The 7,025-nt window shown below is 38.3% G+C and overlaps 1 protein-coding gene and 1 long non-coding RNA gene across 3 annotated transcripts in view; one reads left to right on the top strand and one right to left on the bottom strand.

The window, feature by feature from the left end:
* Positions 1 to 7,025, top strand: part of LOC126493114 (uncharacterized) — a 258,406-nt gene that overhangs the window by 32,125 nt on the left and 219,256 nt on the right. The window lies entirely within an intron of this gene.
* Hdac8 (histone deacetylase 8) overlaps positions 1 to 7,025 on the bottom strand; it is a 225,526-nt gene that overhangs the window by 1,332 nt on the left and 217,169 nt on the right. The window lies entirely within an intron of this gene.

Genomic DNA, 7,025 nt, shown 5'->3' on the forward strand with positions numbered 1-7,025 from the left:
GTGCTGGGGATCAAATCCTGATCCCTGTGAGTGCTAGGAAAGCGTCTACAATTGAGTTCTACTTTTGTAATTTTAAAATTACAGTAAAATTGACTTTTTCAATGCACAGACCTGATTCTGAACATATATATTTGTTCATGACACAGAAGATTCCTAACCCTTAAAGCCTTCAGCGCCATTTTTTAGAAGTCATATCCTCCTGCCTACCTGGCAGCTACTGATGTCTTCTCTGTCATTATAGTGTTGTCTTTTCAAGAGTGCCATATAAGAGCCAGATGGTGGTGGTACACACCTTTAATCCCAGCACTCGGGAGGCAGAGGCAGGTAGATCTCTGTGAGTTCAAGGCCAGCCTGGTCTACAGAGTGAGTTCCCGGACAGCCACGGCTACACAGAGAAACCCTGTCTCGACCCCCCACCCAAAGAATGCCATATAAATGGAAGCAAGCACTACAGATCCATAGGAAGTTGCAAATAACAGCAACAACAAACACCATAGTAAGGGGAGGATCCATGGAGCCTTCACCAGCTTTTTTCCAATTAGCATCTTACATGATTGTTGTTCACATCAAAACTAGGAACTTGACATTCATGTAATTCATAGATATTATTCATATTTCATGAATCTAACTTGTATTATATGCTAATAAGTATATAGTTCTATCCAGTTTTCTCACAAGTGTAGATTCATATAATCTTTATTCCAAACATGACTCAGAACTATGGCATCTCATCCCTGCTCTTCCTACCCTTTTAAAACCCAGTCATTCCCATTCTTCCCCCTTCTCTAAGCCCTGGTGACCATTAATGTTCTTCATCTCTAAAACAGTTTCATTTCCAGAATGTTACATAAATGGACTATTATAGTACATAAAATTTTGTGACTGCCATTTCCACTGCCCTTAAGATCTACCCACCGGGCGGTGGTGGCGCACGCCTTTAATCCCAGCACTTGGGAGGCAGAGGCAGGTGGATCTCTGTGAATTCAAGACCAGCCTGGTCTACAAGAGCTAGTTCCAGGACAGGCTCCAAAATCACAGAGAAACCCTGTCTCGAAAAACAACAACAACAACAAATAAAACAAAACAAAACAAAAAAAATTAAGTAAGTCATTTAACTGTAATTTTTAGAGCTGTTATAATGGTTTAAATATCTTTACTTGATCTTAAGAAGCTAAGAGGCTAAGATTAGTGGAATCAGTTAACAAGGATTTACTCTGTTCACTGTGTCCCATACTGTACTAGTGAATGCATTTTAAAAAAACAAGGACATCCTTGTGTCAAGTAATTTATAAATGATTGATAGACTCAAAACCAACATAACCTGAAACAAATATAGAGTACAATGCTTCATAAAAGAAAGAGGAGGGCTAGAGCGCTTCTGTTAGATGCTGGTGAGAAATAGCAAATGGCTAGTCAGTATCATGCATGAAGATGAATAGCTGCTTTATAATTTCCTGGCATTTCCTGTTCCATTTTACTATCAGAACATAGAAATGAAATCTTTAATGTCTGAAAATTTAGTAATACAGAAGTTAATAAGAGATATTCTGAGAACTTTAGATAAAACACTGTAGTAGGTATCAGTATTACATCATTCAAGTAAGGTCTCGTTGCCACTTAAGTAGACTTATGTATTAAATACAAATTTTATTGTAACATGTAGTATCAATAGCAGTGGCGTGGGATAAAATGAAATTCAAAAAGATCAAATGGTCTCAGAATTTAAGCATCTGCTCCATGTCATGTAGGTGATATTTAGGATGGGTGATAGGTACACTTGTTGGTTTTCAAAGTGTGCAACTGTTTGCTTTCGCTAAGGCAGCATCTATATACTGGGTTGAACTTGTCTGCTAACTTTAGCAAGAAGCTGTGGTGAGGCATAGTTAGCATAATACAGATGACTGTCGTCGTTGCTGTTTTTAGCAGAAGCAGTATGTCTGACTGGCTAGCATCTGTTTTCTCTCCTTGTCATAATATGCTGGAGATAGTTCAATTTTTAAAATGCAGGTAGCCCTCAAGTAAAAATTTATTATGTTTAAAGTCATGACCTATAATGTCGGTTGGACTGAAGGACGATTTTCAGGTTTCGTTTAACTGAGGAGTTAATTTTTTAGAAATGTCCTGCTACAGTGAATTTTTCTCTTACCTCATTCGACATGGTTTGCACGTGACCCCTACAAAAGAAGAATTTGTTTTTATGGATTAGTGATTCTTTCTAACAGGTACACCGAAAAATCAGAGAAGATTCAGATATGGCACAGGATTCTCTGCAGTGCCTTGCCCAGTTAGCTTCTCTACACGGACCCATCTTTCCCGATGAAGGATCCCAGGTTGATTATCTAGCACACTTCATTGAGGGATTGCTGAACACTATCAATGGGTAGGTATGCTCGTTCTTTTGAACAAAGAGGGAACCTCCCTTTTCCTCTGGTATTTCATATGGAGGAAAAAAGAAACTAAGGCCTTTTCTGTTCTGTGTTTTGAAGTGGAGTTGTCTGTCTATTTGAAATTAATACAGGCACATGCCTTTACAAGTGAATGATGATAATATTTTTGTGTTTGAAAATAGAGCTTATTTTGTACTGCTAAATAGCCCTCATGATTTGGTTGTAGAATCGAAATAGAAGATTCTGAAGCTGTGGGAATCTCCAGCATTATCAGCAATCTGATAACCGTGTTCCCTCGGAATGTCTTAACTGCCATCCCCAGCGAACTTTTCTCCTCCTTTGTTAACTGCCTCACACATCTCACTTGTTCTTTTGGGCGAAGTGCTGCGTTAGAAGAAGTGGTGAGTGACTGTGCTAAGAGCTGTCTGTGTCTGCTTGTCACAGGAAATTTGTGCTGCCTGTAGAACATTGTCTCATGACATTTATTGTTATTGAGTACTAGTAGCTACTGTGAAAGTTACATTTTATATGTAAATTAGTGGCAGTGTATATGGAAACATGACCTAAATTTTTGTAGATTTAAATTAGTCTTGGAAATTATAATTTTGAGATAATTAGAATGAAATGTTTTTGTTAAATTATACTGATTAGCCCATGTTTAACAAGTATACCAAATACTGCTAAATAACTTCATGGTTGGATGTAATTATGTGTAAATTAAATTTTATCTATGTTATTTTGATATTTTTATTTAGGACTTATTTGGAAAGTATGTGATGTGTACTATTTAAAACTGAATTTGGTAAGCCCTAATTTACATTCAAATTAAGACTGGTAATAATGTGAATGATTTTTTTGGGACAAGTACAAATTTTCAGGTGCTTTCCAGTTTTTATTTTTAATTTAAGGAAATACACACTAAAACAACACGGCTGCTTTGTAACAGTTACTAATAACTTGAGTAATCACTGGAAACAGTTGACTTGTTTGTACAAGGTAGTGACTTGATGGTTGGAATTGATTTTTCTTGTTATAAATTGAAAGGAGGTTTTTAAAAAACAATTTTAAAAGGGAAAATACTTTGTGTGGATGCCTCTTAGAATTTCATGTTTAATCCTGAGTTTACATCTTACTCTGGCAATGTTTCGCAGTTTGTAAAGCTTCCAACGTATTCAAGGAATCTGGGAATGATTGTGTTTATGTAATTAGGGTCTTTTAAGATTTAATGAGAGGTTTGTGATGGAAAATTATATATTAGATGAGTAGAAGTTCTTCGACATCATACGTGAGATTTTGCATTTTTCAGGATGGAATTTCTGTTTTAAATATGAAAGTCCATGTTGAAGTTAAGTGTCTCAGCGTTAGTCAGAGCTCTTTGACAGGCTCGGACTGAAACGTGGTTTCATGTGACAGACTTTATTGTGTTCTCCTGGTTTTTCTCTGTGGAGTGAGATGGAGTCAGGATTTAGCATGTTAGTCGTCTTTTTAGACATACAGCTACCTTCAGCTTCTCGAAGAGGGTTCTTACATTTAGCAGACTGGCTAGAAAATATGTAGTATTTTTGGCTTGAAATATTTATCTTTGAAATTTATTTATTTTGAGCAAGAGGCTTTCTGTCAAAATTGGGTGTAGGAGAGTAGGAATCTAAGATGATAGATCCACTTTATCAGCTTTCCTCCTGCAAAGACATGCTGTGCTTAAAGTTAGGGTGCACCTAATAGGTTTCATTGAAGAAAGTGGCTGTTTGTGTCTTTTAATTCTCTCAGTTTAACTGTATTTAGCGGTTATTTTTAAAGGCAGCTGACTACTAGTTCTATAGGACAGAAAGAGAAAAGCTGAAGCTCTACATCAATTGTGGAGGGTACATTCGGGAGGCGTGGGAAGGTTGGAGTATGGCCCTGTCATGTGACTTGCATGATTGCTAAACAGATTTCCCAAAATGGCAGTTAAATCTTCATGTTTGGTCATCTTGTACATCCTGGGGATTCTTCAGCTATTAGCTGAAGGTCGAGAGCAAACCCAGCCAGGACAGACTGATGTAGGATTACCAGAGGGCTCTTACTTCTGTCACCTTTGTTCTTTTGACTACCAGGTAGTTTTAGTGCTAGTTCACAGTGCATAGTTGTTCTGAGCTGGAAATCAAATCATATTTTGAGGAAATTGAGCATTTGAATAAACAGCTTAGGAGTTCACATGGTGTGGAATGATGACACATTTGGAGGGACAGTGGTCACACGCTGAGTGATCATAAACACAGACTGCTTAGGATGACCTTTGGGTTACTTTTTCAACTTCGTTTAGTATGTTTTCTTCTTGGCAAAATCAGGGTGACAGGTTTTTTTGTGATGCTTTTTTTTCTCCTGGTTTGTCTTTCTGTTTTGTGGCGGGACAGGATGAGTTTTGAGAGGGTCTGGATATGTAGCAGAGGGTCTCACTGTGTTTCCTGCCTCTACCTCTGGAGGTAACAGACTGTATTCTACCATACCTGGCTTCTTTTTGAGGGAAAAATGCCTGTGTGAGATCAGCCTTTACTCAATGAGAGTGAGTCTCAAAAAGGAACTTCTTAAAAAGTCCCCTTTAAAATAGGGAGCAGAGAGCAGCAATACTCTAGGAGATGGGGCTATAGCTGGGCCTTCTGTTGTGGATGACTGATGACTAAGAAGGCACCCGTCGTGCTTACACCTCTTCCGCCTACAGAGCTGTAGGGAAAGTGGACTTGAGACACAGGGGTATTTTTTATGCTTTGCATGTTGGAAGAATACCTCTTCCCAAATATAATGATAATTTTGGCTCTATAAGAATATTTAGAAAAAATTTAGCTATTGTATATTAGATACAGATTATTATTTAAAAGTATTGTAAGAATTCCTTGCAAAAAAAAAATTTAAAAAAAAAAAGAATTCCTTGCAAAGCTGGGTATGGTGGTGCCTGTCTTTAATCCTACACTCAGGAGGAATGATTCCAGGACAACTAGTGCTACACAGAAAATCCCTATCTTGGAACAACAACAAAATAACAAAAAAGAATTGCTTGTTTGGTTTAACTCAACTTGGATCACAGATCTTACAATGCAGTGACTTTTGGCTTGGATATGAGTCAATTTTAATGTTTTAAATAGGCATTTTAAGTCTTGCAAGAATGTATTATTGTGCAAGTATTACATTTAGAGTAAAGCTTATTTACCATCTCAATGTTTTTTAATATGGTATTGTTCTATTTTAAAATGTTGTATTTATTTTATGTGCATTGGTGTTTTGTCTGCGTGTATGTATGTATGTGTGAGGTGTCAGATCTCTGGGAACTAGAGTTACAGACAGTTGTGAGCTGCTATGTGAAATTAATTGTTCACATCAGTTTCATTGCATGTTTTTATGTACATGACCATACTTAGGAAAATAGCCGGGGACTGTGTGGTTACTTGAATAAGAATGGCCCCCATAGGCTCTTGTGTTGAAGTGCATAGTCATTAAATGCCACTACTTCAGAGGGGTTAGGAGGCATGTCATTAGGGGTGGACGGTGGGGTTTTAAAAAGCACAAGCCAGGCCCAGTGGCCATCTCTTCCTGCTGTCTGTGGATCCAGATGTAGAACTCTCAGCTATTTCTGTAGCATCATGTTTGCCTGCATGTTGTCATGCTCCCCACCATGATGATGGTCCGAACCTCTGAAACTGGAAGCAAGGCTCAGTTAAATGCTTTCTTTATAAGATTTGGTCACGGTGCCTCTTCACAGCAATAGACCGTTTAGTCAGGGTGGTAATATAGCTCGGTGTATGAGCACTTGCCCATCTTGCCTAAGGCCTTGAGTTCACAGTTTATGACTTTGAAAATGGGGTGGTGTGAATAAAGGAAGTAAAAGACGTTTGATATTCAATAGAAAGTGCTTTCTAGCCAGGCAAATACCAGTATCCAGAATTCAGGGGCAGAGGGTCTCTGAAACTAGGCCTGCCTGGTTTACTTAAGATCCAGGACAGCTTACAGGGCTTCATAGAGAGACCCTCTCTCAAAAAAGAAGAAAGTGCTTTCTGATTCCTTGGGGAAAATTTGGATCTGTCGTATTGGTTATTTACTCTCTATGGGAAAAAAAAAAGCACAGGGGTGTGGATTGTGGATAGTGTCATTACTATTAGGGATAGATTGGGAGTTGTTTGCCAATTATAAGCAAATTTGTAACTACCTTAGTATGATGTCTATTTGTATACTTTCAAAATAGCTTATACTAGATATATATAAATAGGTAGTGGGGGCTAGAGAGGTGGCTCAATGGTTAAGAGTGTTGCCTGCTCTTCCAAAGGTCCTGAGTTCAATTCCTGGCAACCACATGGTGGCTCACAACCATCTGTAATGAGGTCTGGTGCCCTCTTCTGGCCTGCAGACAGAACATTGCATACATAATAAATAAATAAATAACTTTTTTAGGAAAATGAATAGGTAGCGATATAAAGACTATATTTAATGTACCTCTAAGTTCACAGTGAAAATATAGAATGACGGGGGCTGGAGAGATGGCTCAGCGGTTAAGAGCATTGCCTGCTCTTCCAAAGGTCCTGAGTTCAATTCCCAGCAACCACATGGTGGCTCACAACCATCTGTAACGAGGTCTGGTGCCCTCTTCAGGCATACATGCAGACAGACTAT

The sequence above is a fragment of the Alexandromys fortis genome, unplaced genomic scaffold (assembly GCF_014885135.2).
Source record: "Alexandromys fortis isolate MF-2015 unplaced genomic scaffold, M_Fortis_MF-2015_v1.1 scaffold_321, whole genome shotgun sequence".
Taxonomy (NCBI): Eukaryota; Metazoa; Chordata; class Mammalia; order Rodentia; family Cricetidae; genus Alexandromys; species Alexandromys fortis.